Source organism: Eleutherodactylus coqui, chromosome 1 (genome assembly GCF_035609145.1).
Source record: "Eleutherodactylus coqui strain aEleCoq1 chromosome 1, aEleCoq1.hap1, whole genome shotgun sequence".
In the NCBI taxonomy this organism is placed as follows: Eukaryota; Metazoa; Chordata; class Amphibia; order Anura; family Eleutherodactylidae; genus Eleutherodactylus; species Eleutherodactylus coqui.
The window spans coordinates 166,303,777-166,320,592 of NC_089837.1; positions in this window are offsets into that span (position 1 = coordinate 166,303,777).

The window sequence follows — 16,816 nt, forward strand, 5'->3', positions numbered from 1 at the left end:
ACGACTTGGCTCCTCACCTACTCAGACAAGGCTCCACCACTTTCCCCTTAGCAAGGCCAAAGACAGATAGCCTGACTTGTACGCCTTGCAAATACATATATTTTGCATGCTCACGTGACAACATAGACTACACACAAACTGTTACATTTTCCAGACAGAATTGGACATTAACCCCTTGCATGCTGCAGCTGTGCAATACACACAAATCACTGACAAGACTATTGCACAGTGCATCCATATTAAAGACATGGCAGACATTTAGGGACACATATATGAACATCTATGAACAATTATGGAGGGGCCAAATATATATACTTCAGGCCACTACAGATGGACAGTGCCTCATTGCCTCCTGCCTAACCCAGCCCTCTTACAGCAAAGTTTGCTACTTGACTACATGCAAAAACTGGCATAAAGTGTTTAACCCTTTCATGATCAAGGTTCATTGTGCATTTTCAGTCACCCTGTCTCCCAGAAAAAAATGCAATAAAAAGTGATTATTAAGAGGTTAAAGAGACTATGGCACCTACTTATAGTCCTATAAGCTAAGCTTATGGACTGAAAATAGTTACCCACTGATTCCGGGGATGTAAGTGTTATGTTTACCTCCCCTGTCATTCCTCCGGTGTGAGCGCTGGAAGATGCTGCTGCAGTGCATTGAGTGGTACTGCTAAGTAGTCAGCCCATTATACAATTAGAATGGGCAAACTACTAAGCATGTTGCTCAATGCATTGAGCGTCAGCTTTCAGCGGTGATCAACAGGGAAGGTAAATGCACTTACATCCCTGAACTCAGTAGGGCACCTACTTTCAGCACATAAGCTTAGCTTCTAGGGCTAAAAGTAGGTGACAGATTCCCTTTAAACTTTTCGTATATTTTGTAATGATTAAAAAAGTCTGTATTTTACTTATTTTTAGGCTTAATGGGGGACTTGAACTTACGATTGCTTGATCACTTAAACAGTATAATACGATAATATGGTATTGCATTATACTGTACTTTAACCCCTTAAAGACATGGCCTATTTTGGCCATCAGGACGCAATGATTTTTTGGGGATTTTCATCTCCACTTTTCAAAAGCCATAACTTTTTTCTTTTTCTGCCGACTTGGCCGTATAAGGGCTTTTTTCTTGTGGCGGATTATAGGTTTTTTTTGTATATATATACCATTTTGGTATATGCACATTTTTGTGTGCATATAATGTATTGTAAAACTTTTATTTTATTTTTTTTTAGAGCAGGGAGAAAAAACATCAATTCTGAAATTGTTTTTTATTTTATTTTTTTACACTGTCAATCAACCAGCATGAATGACACAATACATTTTTTCTGCAGGTCAGTACGATAACGATGATACCAAAAATATAATTTTTTTAGATTTCTGCACTTTTGCACCATAAAACCCTTTTTTTGGAAATTATAATTATTTTTATATTACTGCATTCAAAGCCCCATAACTTTTTTTTTCATGAACGAAGCTCTTTGAGGGCTTGTTTTTTGCGTCACATGTGACTTACCTCTGCACATCTGTGCTGCAGTTGGGCCACCAGAAGGAATTAAGCAGGAGTTCCAAAGTCTTTGTGACCCCAAGGTGACTGGCAAGCTTGGAATCATGGTGCAGTTTGAGGACTTCGAGTAGACCAGCCTCGCGAACCTATAGTTGGTGTCCTCAACTCCAAAGTCCATTCTTGAAAGAGAGCTTCACATCCTTAGAAGGATGACTCAGGAAAGGGTCACTTTCGTAGCTTCCCTTAAGCTTTGTTAGGTGGTCCTCAGCATGCAGGATACCCAAAAAACTTTTGAGGGACAGAATCGTATGGTCTGTATGTGACTTTTCTTCTGGCTCCGAAAAATATCCTGGACAATGCATCTGCCTTGCCATTTCGAGAACGGGTGAGGTAGGACACAATGAAATTGAACCTGGAAAAGAACAGGGCCCATCGTGCTTGTCTCCCAGATAATCTCTTGGCGGTACAGAGAATTTCTAAATTCTTATGGTCAATAAGAACTGTTGCTGGATGATAGGCTCCTTCTAAGAGGTGTCTTCACTCAGTGAAAGCAGATTTGATTACCAGAAGCTTCTTGTTTCCGACATCATAGTTCTTCTTCATGGGTGATAAAGTGTAGGATAGAAATGCACAAGGATGTAGTTGCATTTTATCTCCGACTCATTGTGACAAGATAGCTCCCACTGTGGAGTCGGAGGCGTCCACTTCAACAACAAAAGGCAACTCTGTTATTGGGTGGATTAGTACTGGTGCTGAAGTAAACAGAGTCTTTAGTTTCTCCAAAGCGACTTGTGCCTCCAGGGACCAGGAAAGCGTGTGTGCTTTCTTTGTGAGAAATCTTCTGTAAAAGAAATCTTCTGTAAAAGTTCGTGAAACCAATCAGCTGCTGTACTTCCATCAGATTTCTTGGAATGGGCCAATCCAGGATGGCTTTAATCTTTCTTTTGGATTTGATAGTCACTGAAGTGGAAAAGGCCCCAAGGGGGGAGTATACGTATTCACTAGGTGGGACAGTTCAAACTCACACTTCTCTAGTTTGATGTAGAGGTTATTCTTTTGGAGTCATTCCAAGACCAGCTGAATGTGCCTGTAATGTTCCTCCAAATGGTCAGAGAAGATGAGGATGTCGTCGAGATATGCCACTATGAATTGATCCTGCAGGTCTCAAAATACATAATTGATAAAATGCTGGAAAGTAGCGGGAGCATTGCAGAGACCAAACAGCATCAAATACGCCCAAATGAAATAGAGTATCCAGGGAGCAGCTCAATAGGACAGTCATGCGGCTGATGAAGGGGCAGCTAGTCATCTTTCCTTTTACTGCAGACATTCCTGAACATCTGGTATTGAGCTGGTAATTTCTCAAAGTCCTGCTGACCATCCTTGAGGTCTTGCACTGGTGCCATCTAGCAGTTCTCTTTACAGTATTCTGAAGGGAAGGCAATGGTCCTTGATTCAGTTGATAGAGGCATTATAGGTAGAGAAACAGGGGATCCCGAGAATCACTGGAAATTTAGGGGATAATATGAGCTTAAAAGTGACGTCTGCACTGGGACGCTCTAGCCATGTTAACTGAGATACTACACAAACGCACACACAGAACATACAGAACACATAACATTAGGAATGAACTGACAACCAAACCATACATATGGCACCATACATACCTGCACACATAACCAGATGGAATAGCTATAAAAAAATACAAGGTATTAGTTTGTGAGTTGGCCAAGTCACGTAAGCCTGTGATACCACTTCAAGGTTCCTCATTGTCTCGTGGGTCCCTACTCTGACAAGACAACCTCCACATGAATCCTGTCTGCATGCAGGGTGATCTACCCGATAGGGATGGCCCTACCTTGGAACTTAAGGGTCTAGCTCATCCAAAAATGGTAAACAGTCCAGCCACACATATTATAGTCCACCCCAACACATCCTGGAATGTGATCCAAAACTAAACACCACACATCACTGTTTACACCTATACATGCATGAATGCAAACACCAGGGGGAATGAGGAAGCGAGCTCCGTCTAGCCAGAGGGGCTGCTATTGATTTGTAATGGACCAGTGGTGATTGGCTGGCGGGAGAACCTCCACACCCAGCCAGTTTAATTATACCACATCTGTGAAGGTGTGGTCCTGGAAACCCATAGAACAACAGGTCCCAATAGCATAACCTAACATTAAGTCCATGAAGTTTCCTCCCACTCCTGAATCCAACATCACTGAGCACTGCGTCTTCTGATTACCCATTAAAATCTCTATTGGGAGGATAAAATGGTAGAGCAGGGGAAAGAATTTCACACAGTCTTGAACTACCAGTGCAAAGGTGTGTTTTGTAGCATCCCCTTGTTTCGTGATGGCTGGATTGGTCACAGTCTTGGACTTATTTGGACAGTTTAAGGCATAATTTTCCCAGCTTACACAATAAAGGCACAGATTTTCAGCATGTGGTGGAGAGGGGTTTGTGGATGATGTCAACCTGCATTAGTTATGTTGCGGCTTCAGTCCTCAGCTGGGGACGCAATGTCAATTGACTGAAGGAGCGAGGGGTGTTGGTACCCAAACCCTCTGATCAACTTGGATGCACAGCTGAATGAAATCTTCTAGGTTATCAGGAGTCTGCACTCAAGCAAATTCATCTTTTACCCACTCAGATAAACCTCAACAGAATTAACGCTGTCGTGCGGCTGGGTTCCACGTGGTATCATTGGCCCAGCAACAAAATTCCACCATCCTTATCGTAGGTTATGCAACCACCCTTCAGCCATGGCACAATGGTTTGGATCATCAAAGATTTGACCCCTAGCGGTTGTGAAGACATTGAGGCTGTCGAGGAGATTACTGTTGGTCACTATGTACAGTGAAGCCCATGTGAGCGACTCATCAGTAAGCAGGTTAATGTTGAAAAACACCTTATTTCTGTCGCTGGTAAAGAAGGTGGGCAGCATTTAGAAATAAATCTGTCATTGATTAAGGAAGTCTAAATACTGACGACGATCCCAACTGAATTTTGTGGGTAGTGACATGTGGACATCGGAGCCTGAGTGATGAAAATCCAGAAGTTGCCTCTGTAAACTAATTATCCCTTTTTATTGATCTACCACCAAATTCCTGTAACTCTGTAACTTGCTTCTGCAGGGCGTCACTACGGGCTCTATGTTTTGGGTGTGATTATTTTGTAATGATTCAGGCACTAAGGTGAAGTCTCAGGCGTAGCATCCGGAGGTCTGGAGAGTAGTCAGGGATGAGCCAGGAGACAGCAACGGGAAGTCTCGGTTGGCAGTACAATGGATGAGGTGGGTAACATAGTCAGATGAAAAGCCAGAAGTTGTTATCAGGAGGTCTTATTACAATAGCAGAGGAGCAGGCAGAAGTGGAGCTTGATTAGTCAATGCTGAGGAGCAGAATAATCATGTGCTGTTGCAGTGGCAGGGTCAGGCTTTTATAATGAGCCCAATCAGGAATAGAGGCGAGGTCAGAACCAGGAGGCAGGAACTAGATAACTTAAACCATGGGACAAGGCTGAGAGTCATGCAAGGTAACTGTCCACAGGCTGGATAGCTCACCAGTGAGAACCACTGACTGGAGCACAGGAGGTCCCTGGTTTGATTCCTGACAAGGACATTGACCTAGCGTGCTATTAAGGATATGTAACACTCCTGCCTACTGACAGGATCCTTCGAACATGTTATCTCTCGCAGAGTAGGAATGCCTTTTTTGAAAAAGAAATGGCAGCTGGGCTTCTGCTACTATGGGTTCGCATGGAGCATCACTTTGCAAAAGGAGTCTGTGTTTACTAGCCTGAATGGCAGCATTTCCATTGCAAGCACCTGTTTAATGCTTGTGCTCAGACTCTGTGTTCGTGGATTGTTGGAATGGTATTGTATTCACGTTCCTATAGCTGAGGGATGGAGGGCTGGATGCTGACCTGCGACACCCTGGAATATGGGATCGCGATGAAAAAAGTAAGAAAAATAGCTCTTGCGCCGTCTCAACAAACAACTGGAGTTGACAATGTAATATTGTCTAAAAGATTTAATGAAGTACAACGCGTTTCGTCGCGCAAAAGCGACTTTATCAAGTACATAAACCATAACATAACAATGCATACTTATATAGGAACTTACATGTATGTAGTGGTGTTAATTAGGTGAGTAACCGGTTGTGAGTAGCTCACATGACCTCCACGTCATGTGTGCCACGTCAGCATAGTTGTTGCCGGTGGAAAAACGAAACTGAAACTACTTCCGGGTATGCGGAGGTCACGTGACCCGAGTAGTTATATGTATACATAGAGCTTTATAGCTTTATGTATATACCGCTGTATAACACCATGTATGGGTGTGATGCAGGCGGTGGATAAGGTGTATTATGGGCTCCGGTGTGAGTTGTCGGCATAGAGGTGCCGGACGTCATGACGCAGAGTGCGTCATGACGCCGAGGACGTGAGGACTCTTAGTAGCGCTGGTGCCTATTGATATGAAACCAAGGCGACCGGCGTCAGAGCGTCATGCCGCGGAGTTACGTCCCGCCGTCGGTGACGTGAGGACGTATGGTGTGCTGGTGTCTGTCGATGTATTGTTGAGTGTAACTATGGCGACCGGCGCCGTGGGATGGCGTAGTGACGTAGGTACGTCAGTATCGTCTTTAACCCAGCGTAGATTACATGGTGCCGCGTTGCCATGGAGACAAGTGCCGTTTACAGATGTCCTACAGGTAAGTAGTGAGAGATATAATTGTATAATCATATGTATAGTGGCGTGTAAAAGGTATATACAGACACAAAGTTAATTAAAGCATTGATCTGAAATAAAATATAGCAGAGCATGACCTGCCTACCAATACAATAATAATTGTGTATGGATGCATAAATAAAATTTTAAAAAACATTTGATACCAAATGGAAAATAGTATAATTTTTAGATTAATATATGCAATATCTCAATGTAAGTTAATAGGGCCGCTAATGTAGAGTCTGGCGGAAATAATAGTACATTGGTAGATGAATAATAATAAAGCGGCTGGTAGGAATAAAATAGAATATTTTTTAGATATTAAAATATTAGAAAAAAAATATATATATATATACACATATATGTGTAACATGTTATACATTGGAATATTGCTGTATCCAAGGATAGTACCATGAATGAGATGGTATATAGACGGTGAAGTACAAAAAAATACAAAAAATTATCAAAAAAATTAAAATTACAACACAATATGAAAGTAAGTATATATACGAAATGTTCAGATTTTTTCCAATACCTCATTTAGCCCATTGGGAACTAAAGTGTCCAATTGAAAAATCCAGAACATCTCCTTTTCGCGCAGTTTCTGGATGGACTTACTGTGTATCGTTTCTAGTGGTGTAACTTTCAGTTGTCTAAAGTCTTTATTGTGGTAATTTAGAAAGTGGCGTGATATGCTGTGTTTTGTAAAGCCATTTTTAATGTTATTCCGATGTTTATTTATCCTTTCCCTTAGGGAGTTTATGGTGCGGCCCACATACCTATGCCCACACGGGCATTCTAGTAAATAAATCACTGATATGGTCTTGCATGTGAGGTATTGTCTGATAGATAGAGGTTCACCATCTTTAATTTCTATTTCTTTGCATTTATTAGTGATATTTAGACAACATTTGCATTTCTTTTCGCCACATTTGAAAACCCCTGTCAAGTTTCTGTTAGTTTTATATGACTTTTTATTTGCCTTTTTTTCTTTTTTGGGGCAAGATGGTGCCAGAATATTTTTTAAAGTTTTGTTTTTTCTAAATACACACATGGGGTGGTTTGGGATTTTGCTCTTCAGAAAAGGGTCTTCTTTTAGTATTGCCCAATTTTTATTGATAATTCCTTTGATTATGTTATGTTGTCTACTATATTTTGTAATAAATGCCAACCTAAAGTGATTCTTGTTGTCTTCTTTGTCATTCTTTTTTTCATCATTCTCTTTTTCTTCTTCATCTTTATTGTATTGGTCTTCCTGTTTTTCTGCCTTGTCCTCTCCTGTTTTGTTTTTCAAGGCTTTTTGATACGCGGAGTCAATGAGGCTTTTTGGGTATCCTTTGTTTCTGAATCTTTCTTTTAGTATTTTAGCTTGCTTTTTAAACTCATCCGTGTTTGTACAGTTCCTTTTTATCCTTTGCAATTGTCCATATGGGATATTGAGCTTCCACTTTTTGTGATGGCAGCTCCGAAAGTCTAGGTAACTATTCGTATCGACAGGCTTGAAGTTGGTGCGTGTCATGATTCTTTCTCCCTCTGCTATTAATTCAAGGTCCAGGAACACTATTCTTTCTTTATTGATAGTAGATGTGAATCTGAATCCAAATTCATTTTTTGTGAGGTCATGTATGTATGTTCTTAAATCCTCTTCTTCTCCTTCCCAGATTATTAGTAGATCATCTATATACCGTCTGTACATAATGATGCGAGGGTCAGAGAATCGATTTTTTTCAAATACCCCCATTACACAGTTCGCGAAACTAGGGGCACAGATCGTACCCATCGCGGTACCCCTAGTCTGCCTATAGAAATTGCCGTTATATGAAAAGAAGTTATTTTTCAAGATAAATGATATGGCTTTTAGAATGAATTCTTTTTGTTTGGTGGGCATGAGGGGATCTTCGCTTAGGGTCTCATCAATGGCTTCTACCCCTTTTATATGGTCAATATTTGTGTAGAGAGATTCCACGTCCGTTGTGCACCACAGGTATGTTCCTTTCCATGGAATGTCTTTGACGTCCTGTAATAGGTGCCCCGAGTCTTTTGTATATGATGGCAGATTCTTGACATACTTTTGTAGTTGTAGGTCCAAATATTCAGATAAACGGTTGGTGATGGCTTGCATGCCCGCTATTATTGGGCGTCCAGGGGGGTTGTTGATGTCTTTGTGTATCTTGGGTATTTGATAGAAGTAAGGCATCCCCACTGGTGTGTCAATTATGTATTTAAATTCTGGTTTGGAAATACAGTTATCAGAATAAGCTTCTGTTAGTAATTTTTGGAAGTCTGCTTTAATTCTATCAGTTGGATCCTTCTTTATTTTTTCATAGTATTCATCATTGAGTATTTTCATGGATTCCTCATGATAATGGTCATAATCTATGATAACTATGCCCCCCCCTTTGTCGGCGTTTCTGATGACTATATTATCATTTTTCTCCAGCTGCCGAAGTGTTGTTCTTTGTTCCTTCGTTAAATTATCGTTCATTGGAGTCGTGATTTTTTTCCCATTTATATCTTTAAATTCTTTCAGAACTTTCTGGTAGAAAAGTTCCACATATTCACCTTTCGATTCTATCGGGAAGAATCTGCTTATAGGTTTAAGGTGGGTAGTGATGGGGTCATCCATCCTGAATTCCAATTCTTTCGTTGGATCTGTGGGTTTAGTTGTACCTTTTATATCTTGTATGTGGTAGTGTCTATTCAGAGTTATTTTTCTTATGAAAGAGTTAAGGTCAACAAATAATTCAAACAAATTGGATGACGTCATGGGGCTGAAGGACAGGCCTTTGGCTAGAACTTCCATTTCTTTCCTTTTTAATATATGTTTGGAAAGGTTAAATATTCCATTTTTTCTCGCTTCTTCTGGAGTTACCGTTTCTTCTGTTGCACGCTGGTTTTTGTTCTTGTTGCTATTTCGACCGCCCCTCTTGCCCCTCCTGTTTCTCCTCCTGTTTTTTTTAATAATGGAAAAGGAGTTGTCTTGGGTTGTTTTTGGATTGGCTGATAGAATTGGTTTATTCTTGAACGTGCCGTGGATGTTCCGTTTATTCGGTTTGTTCGATCGGTCCCTATATTCTGAGTAATAATCATCGGTGGAGTTGTTGGTATCGTAGTGTCCATCTGGGTAAGGAGATTCAATGTTGTATTCTCGGGGGTAGGGGGTGGAACTTTGTCTAAAAAAGTCCGATTTTCCCTTTCATTGTTCATCCTGTCCCTCGGTGCGTAGTTGTTGGTGTTAGAGATACATAGGTCTAATATATCGGTGGGGGAGTCCGCCATGGGGGAGCTGAGTAGGATTCTTTCCATATTTTCAGTGGTTTGTGAATTTGTCTCAGGGGTAAATGTCATATAGTCCTTGTTAGTTTCTCCCCTATTCTGTTTGTTTTGATTAAAAGTTCTAATTGGGGCCGGGGTACATTCTGCCGTGCTGCAGAAGGTGGAATCTATGGTGATGAGTGAATTGACATTCTCATCCAAGTATCGAGCTCCTGAGGGGCAAAAGGAGACTCTATTGTTCCTACTGGGGCCCATGTCTGGGCTTTTGATGTAACTAATGATGGTTTGTGTTGCAACCCCTGGGATGTTTTTACTTACTTTACTACCAGAGTGCCGTTGCTTGTAGTGATTATAATGGTAGCATCCTTTAGGTTGGTGTTTCTCATATTGGTCTCTTGGATGGTTATTGCGATATGGGATTTGTATATTTTCTTTCTGATGGTATATGTGATGATGTCTCTGGGTTTGGTTGTATGTTCTTGTATTTGCATGTCTTTGTCTATATGCATGTGTCTCATGTGGTTGATAGTTTTGTCGTTTGGTGGTGGGGCCTTGTTTGTGGCTAGGTGGTCTCTGATTTGATGTTGTATTCCTAGTATGATATCTGTTTCTGTGCGTATATTCGTCTGTGTTGTTATTTGTGTGACCAGAGGGGTGGGGATTTCTCCTCCTGGTTCTTTTGTAATCTTTGGGATAAAATTTTTTATTTTTAAAATCTATCGCATCCCGTGATAATTTTTTGCTCTTCCTTCTAATCACTTCTTCCTCAAACCCTTCAATGTGTCGTATAACATCCCGTATTAAATCCTCTTTATCTTCAGATAGGACTAGACTTTTGATATACATGGAAAGGAGCGAGTAGCGTTTAGCAATCAGTTTATCAAGCATCAATGTAGAGAAAGTGTTCAGCATAAGGAGCCATTCACCCGAGAAATCTTCATCTTGGGGAAAGGCTGGACCTATGGTGACCCTGAGGCCTCTGGGGGCAATGTTATTGATGTTATAAATTTGTAAAAATATAAGGTCTAGGGAGTGTTTCCATATGTTCTGTATATGGTCTTTGATTTTATATCTTTCCAAGATTTCCTGGTCCTCTTTGACTGTCCATTCAAAGTCCTCAGTTGTTATGGTAGGTATCTTCTCTAGGTTTATATCAGGTAGATCTTCCTTCACTAGATTAAGTGCCTCCAAAACCTTGGTGTCCAGTGATAGCCATGCTCTTTTGATCCTCTCCATCCCAGAACCGTGATGTGAATCGCAAACTCCCTTTAAAAAAGGTCCGGAACCTCGCAGGGGGAGACCCGTATGTGGAGAAACATAAACAGATAGTCAGGGAGGCGCAAACTTGGACTAGGAGGTGTTGGTGGGACCCCTCTCCACAGGGGTTTCCACCATACACCGGGTAAGTCCCATTTTATTTTATTTTATTTTATAGTATATTTCCTTTAAACTTTATTTTTATTCACTTATTCGGATCACCCAGTGACACACCCCCCAGTTAACCAGTTGAAGCGCCTCCCTGACTATCTGTTTATGTTTACCCTGGAATATGGGGTAGATATCAATGTTGGTGAAGGTGGTGGTCATGGTGGTGGATCAACTTCTGCTCCTCGTTTCCAACTCACTGCTCTGAAGCTTGCAGCCCAGTCCTTAATTGCAGAGGAGAGGCCTGAAGTAGATGTGCCACTGCCCCTGAACAAACATGCGTCTCTGTGCTCAGAGGCTGCTTCATGAACAGAGAGGGAGATGGAGGTAAACTCTATGCCCTCTGGCACAGCTAAGCTCTTCAAGGTAGCAGATGTTTTCAAACTTCTCCTATTTGTTGTCTGTACTGTTATTTTTGAGGATGTTGTCCCAATTAATGTTACCGATAGTAGTTCTGAGCTGATCAAATTTTGCTTTACTAAGGTCTAGTTTTTTTGTCGCTCCCTGATAAGGTTTCTTATTGAATGACAGCTGGAAATTAATTATATTGTGGTCACTATTTCCCAAGTGTCCCTCAACCTGCATCCCCATTGTCCGATCTAGTTTGTTAGTTAATACTAAGTCCAGAGTGGCCCTCTCTCGAGTTGGCTCCTGCACAAGTAGGGTAAGGTAGTTATCTTTAATTTTCCACAAGAACTTATCACCCTTGTGAGATTTGCAGGTTTCATCTTCCCATATTATATGCGGATAATTACAATCCCCAATAATAATTACTTCATTGCAGTTTGACATGTCTTCTATTTGCCTTAATAGTAAGATTTCAGTTTCTTCTGTTGCTTTTGGTGGCGTATAGAAAACCCCTATTAGTATTTTGCTATTTTTTTTTCTCCCTGTATTTCTACCAACAGAGATTCCACGCATTCATCTACTGCACCTATATCTTCCTGTAGCGTTGGCATTAAGTAGGATTTAACGTACAGACACACCCCTCCCCCTTTTTGTTCCCTACGGTCTATTCTGAAAAGATTGTAACCCTGTGAATTCACTGCCCAATCACACTTATGATCAAGCCATGTTTCTGTTATTCCTACTATATTGTAATTTTCATCAGTCATTCTTGCTTCAAGCTCACCTACTTTACCAATCAGAGTTCTTGCATTTGTTGCCATACAATTTATATGGTTGTTGTTGTTGTTCTTTATATTCATTCTGCTACTAATGGTACTATTAGCTGTTCTGTCAGTTTTAACTGTACTAACCCCACCCCCTGCTCGACCCCCATTCCCATTACTTGGTCCCAGGTCACTATCTACACTGTTTACCCACCTGTTTCTCTTTTTGCCCTTCCCCCAGTCCCTAGCTTAACCCCTCTTCCACCTTTCTAGCCATCCTCTTCCCTAGCACAGCTGCACCCTCCCTATTAAGATGCAGCCCGTCCTTATGATAGAACCTGTAGTTGACAGCAAAGTCAGCTGAGTTCTCTAGGAACCCTAACCCCTCCTTCTTACATCAACTCCGGAGCCACTTGTTTACCTCCCTAAAATCCTGCTGCCTTTCTAGTGTGGCTAGTGGTGCAGGTAGTATTTCCGAGAAAACTACCTTGGAGGTCCTCGTCCTAAGCTTGGATCCTAAGTCCCTGAAATCATTTTTGAGTGCCCTCCATTGACCTCTAATTTGTTCATTGGTGCCAATATGCACCAAGACCACTGGATCCTCACCAGCCTCTCCCAGTAATCTGTCAATCCGAGCCACAGTGGGTTGAACTTGAGCGCCAGGAAGACAACACACCGTTCAATGATCCCCGTCTTTGTGGCAGATTGCCCTATCTATCCCCCTTGGCATCCCCCTCACCTGCCAACTTTGCAAACTTGTTGGGGTGTGCCAGTTCAGGACTAGCCTCTCTGGTTCTCTTCGCTCTACCCCTTGTAACTGTCACCCAGCTAGCTGCCTGCTCTTCCGAACTATCATCCACCCTCACCTCTACCCCAGCAAGGGGGCTGCTCATTGAGCAGCAAACTCCTTTCCATGCTGTCAATGGCTCTCAGTCCTACCAGTTGCTCATTTAGATCCAGTATTTGGGCTTCCAAATGTGTGACGAGCCCGCATCTTGCGCAACAGTATACACCCTCAATTGGCTCATTAAAGACCGCATACATTGCAGAAGTAGCACACTGGACTGTCTTGTCAAGCATGGAGCTTATCCTAATGGGAATTTACAATTTACTTATGGAAGAAGTGAAGATTGACTAGATCACACTCCAAACACACCTCTGCCCATTCGCAACCGCTCACGCACCTCCGCCCATTCTGGTACATAAGCACCAAGCAGCAATATATGTTCTGTAGAATATCTGTCTTGAAAAGATAATGTTTTATATAGGCATATTAATGTATTGTAGCTTCTTTCGTTTTTTTACATGTGAGAATGATAGGGCAGGACTTATCTTCCTAATTTTTTTTTTCTTATCGGTATGCAGTAGCATGAAATTTGAACAGTAAAAAAAAAAGAATTTTACCTTAGTGGCGAGCATATTTGCACATGCACCAGTTTGTTTAAGCCCTAACACAGTAGCACAGTAGCTCTTATTATATGGAGGCTTATTCTCCTACCGCGTTCTTTGGACAGGTGACATGAAGAGTTAATTTAAATTTTATACAAACCCTTTTATAATGGTCTTATCTTCTCCACCCTTTTTATAGTCCTATCTCAGGGCTTATTTACATGAGCATATATCGGCTGGCGTTTTCACAGCCGGCCGATATACGCTTCCATCTAACAAGTTCTCCCTTCCCTCCCACTCACAGGCTCTTTGCTTCTCTCCTCCCCTCCGAGCAATTTGTAATGGGAGTGGGCGGGATGGGGCAGAGCTAAGCTTTCACCCCCTCCCCGCCCCTTGTCCCTAGCCAGCAATAGGAGTGGGTGGGACAGAAGCGGAGCTTAGCTCCACCTCTGTCCCACGCCCTCCCACTGCAAACGTCGGAGTGGAGGAGAGAGGCAGAGGGATGGTGAGGGGCAGGGAAGGGGGGAACTGCTTAGATGGAAGCATATATTAGCCGGCCAATATACGCTCATGCAAATAAGCCCTAATGTAGATGGACTGGTGGCTGCTCCATATCCAGGGATTATTTTATTCCCTTGTGTTGGATTTGGGTAAGATTGTTCTGTTGCCTATGTATTTATGCTGATGATTACTCTTAAACTCTTGTGCAGCACCTGTACACACGGCACAGACACCTCCGCTGTGTGGTGTTCAGCTGTAACTCTTTGGGAGTTTCCGTGCCTTATAAACTGCAGTGTTCTATGGCTGGATGCTACAGGTTTGATTGGCTTGTGTATGCCATCATTGTTGCAACTGAGAAGTAACTACTAGAGATGAGCGAACGTACTTGTCCGAGCTTGATACTCGTTTGAGTATTAGCGTGTTCGAGATGCTCGTTACTCGAGACGAGTACCACGTGATGTTCGAGTTACTTTCACTTTCATCTCTGAGACGTTAGCGCGCTTTTCTGGCCAATAGAAAGACAGGGAAGGCATTACAACTTCCCCCTGCGACGTTCAAGCCCTATCCCACCCCCCTGCAGTGAGTGGCTGGGGAGATCAGGTGTCACCCGAGTATAGAAATCGCCCCTCCCGCGGCTCGCCACAGATGCATTCTGACAGAGATCAGGGAAAGTGCTGCTGATGCCAGAGCTGCTATAGGGAGAGTGTTAGGATTGATTTTAGGCTTCAAGAACCCCAACGGTCCTTCTTAGGGCCACATCTGACCGTGTGCAGTACTGTTGAGTCTGCTTTTTGCAGTGTTGCACTTTTTTTTTTTTTTGTATATCGGCCGTGCAGAGCATTGCGTCCAGAGCATTGTGTCCTGCAGTAATTTTACATAGTCCACGGCCAGTAGTGGTGGTGAGGCAGGGACAGTGAAAGACATATCCAGTCTATATAGGCAGTGGGCTTTTCCAAAAAAATTTGGGAAAAAAAATCTATTTGGGCTGCCTGTGACCGTCCTGACTGTACTGCGTCTCTGCTGGGGGTAGTTGTCCTAATTAATACGCAGCCAGCTAAGTGTTACAGCAGGCTTGCGCAAAATTCTTTCCTGGCTCTGTGTTGCCTCTTACATCACCGCTGTCATCCTGTCCAGAGTGAAACAGTCTGCAGTAATTTTACACAGTCCACTGCCAGTAGCGGCGGTGAGGCAGGGACAGTGAAAGACATATCCAGTCTATATAGGCAGTGGGCTTTTCCAAAAAAATTTGGGAAAAAAAATCTATTTGGGCTGCCTGTGACCGTCCTGACTGTACTGCGTCTCTGCTGGGGGTAATTGTCCTAATTCATACGGAGCCAGCTAAGTGTTACAGCAGGCTTGCGCAAAATTCTTTCCTGCCTCTACTGTGCGTTCCGTAAGCGAAGTCAGCCTCCAACCACAGGCCAATAAGCGGCACATTTAATTACAGCGTTCTGTTTCTGCACTACTGGTAATACAGCATGCTGAGGGGTAGGGGTAGGCCTAGAGGACGTGGACGCGGGCGAGGACGCGGAGGCCCAAGTCAGGGTGTGGGCACAGGCCGAGCTCCTGATCCAGGTGTATCACAGCCGACTGCTGCGGGATTAGGAGAGAGGCACGTTTCTGGCGTCCCCACATTCATCTCACAACTAATGGGTCCACGCATTAGAAAATGAGCAGTGTGAGCAGGTCCTGTCGTGGATGGCAGAAAGTGCATCCAGCAATCTATCGACCACCCAGAATTCTGCGCCGTCCACTGCTGCAACTCTGAATCCTCTGGCTGCTGCTCCTCCTTCCTCCCAGCCTCCTCACTCCATGAAAATGACACATTTTGAGGAGCAGGCAGACTCCCAGGAACTGTTCTCGGGCCCCTGCCCAGAATGGGCAGCAATGGTTCCGAATCCTCTCCCACTGGAGGAGTTTGTCGTGACCGATGCCCAACCTTTGGAAAGTTCCCAGGGTCCGGGGGATGAGGCTGGGGACTTCCGGCAACTGTCTCAAGAGCTTTCAGTGGGTGAGGAGGACGATGACGATGAGACACAGTTGTCTATCACTCAGGTAGTAGTAATTGGAGTAAGTCCGAGGGAGGAGCGCACAGAGGATTTGGAGGAAGAGCAGCAGGACGATGAGGTGACTGACCCCACCTGGTATGCTACGCCTACTGAGGACAGGTCTTCAGAGGGGGAGGCAAGTGCAGCAGCAGGGCAGGTTGGAAGAGGCAGTGCGGTGGCCAGGGGTAGAGGCAGGGCCAGACCGAATAATCCACCAACTGTTTCCCAAAGCGCCCCCTCGCACCATGCCACCCTGCAGAGGCTGAGGTGCTCAAAGGACTGGCAGTTTTTCACTGAGAGTGCAGACGACCGACGAACAGTGGTGTGCAACCTTTGTCGCGCCAAGATCAGCCGGGGAGCCACCACCACCAGCCTCACCACCACCAGCATGCGCAGACATATGATGGCCAAGCACCCCACAAGGTGGGATGAAGGCCGTTCACCGCCTCCGGTTTGCACCGCTGCCTCTCCCCCTGTGCCCCAACCTGCCACTGAGATCCAACCCCCCTCTCAGGACACAGGCACTACCGTCTCCTGGCCTGCACCCACACCCTCAACTCCGCTGACCTCAGCCCCATCCACCAATGGCTCTCAGCGCACCGTCCAGCCGTCGCTAGCGCAAGTGTTGGAGCGCAAGCGCAAGTACGCCGCCACGCACCCGCACGCTCAAGCGTTAAACGTGCACATAGCCAAATTTATCAGCCTGGAGATGCTGCCGTATAGGGTTGTGGAAACGGAGGCTTTCAAAGGTATGATGGCGGCGGCGGCCCCGCGCTACTCAGTTCCCAGTCGCCACTACTTTTCCTGATGTGCCATC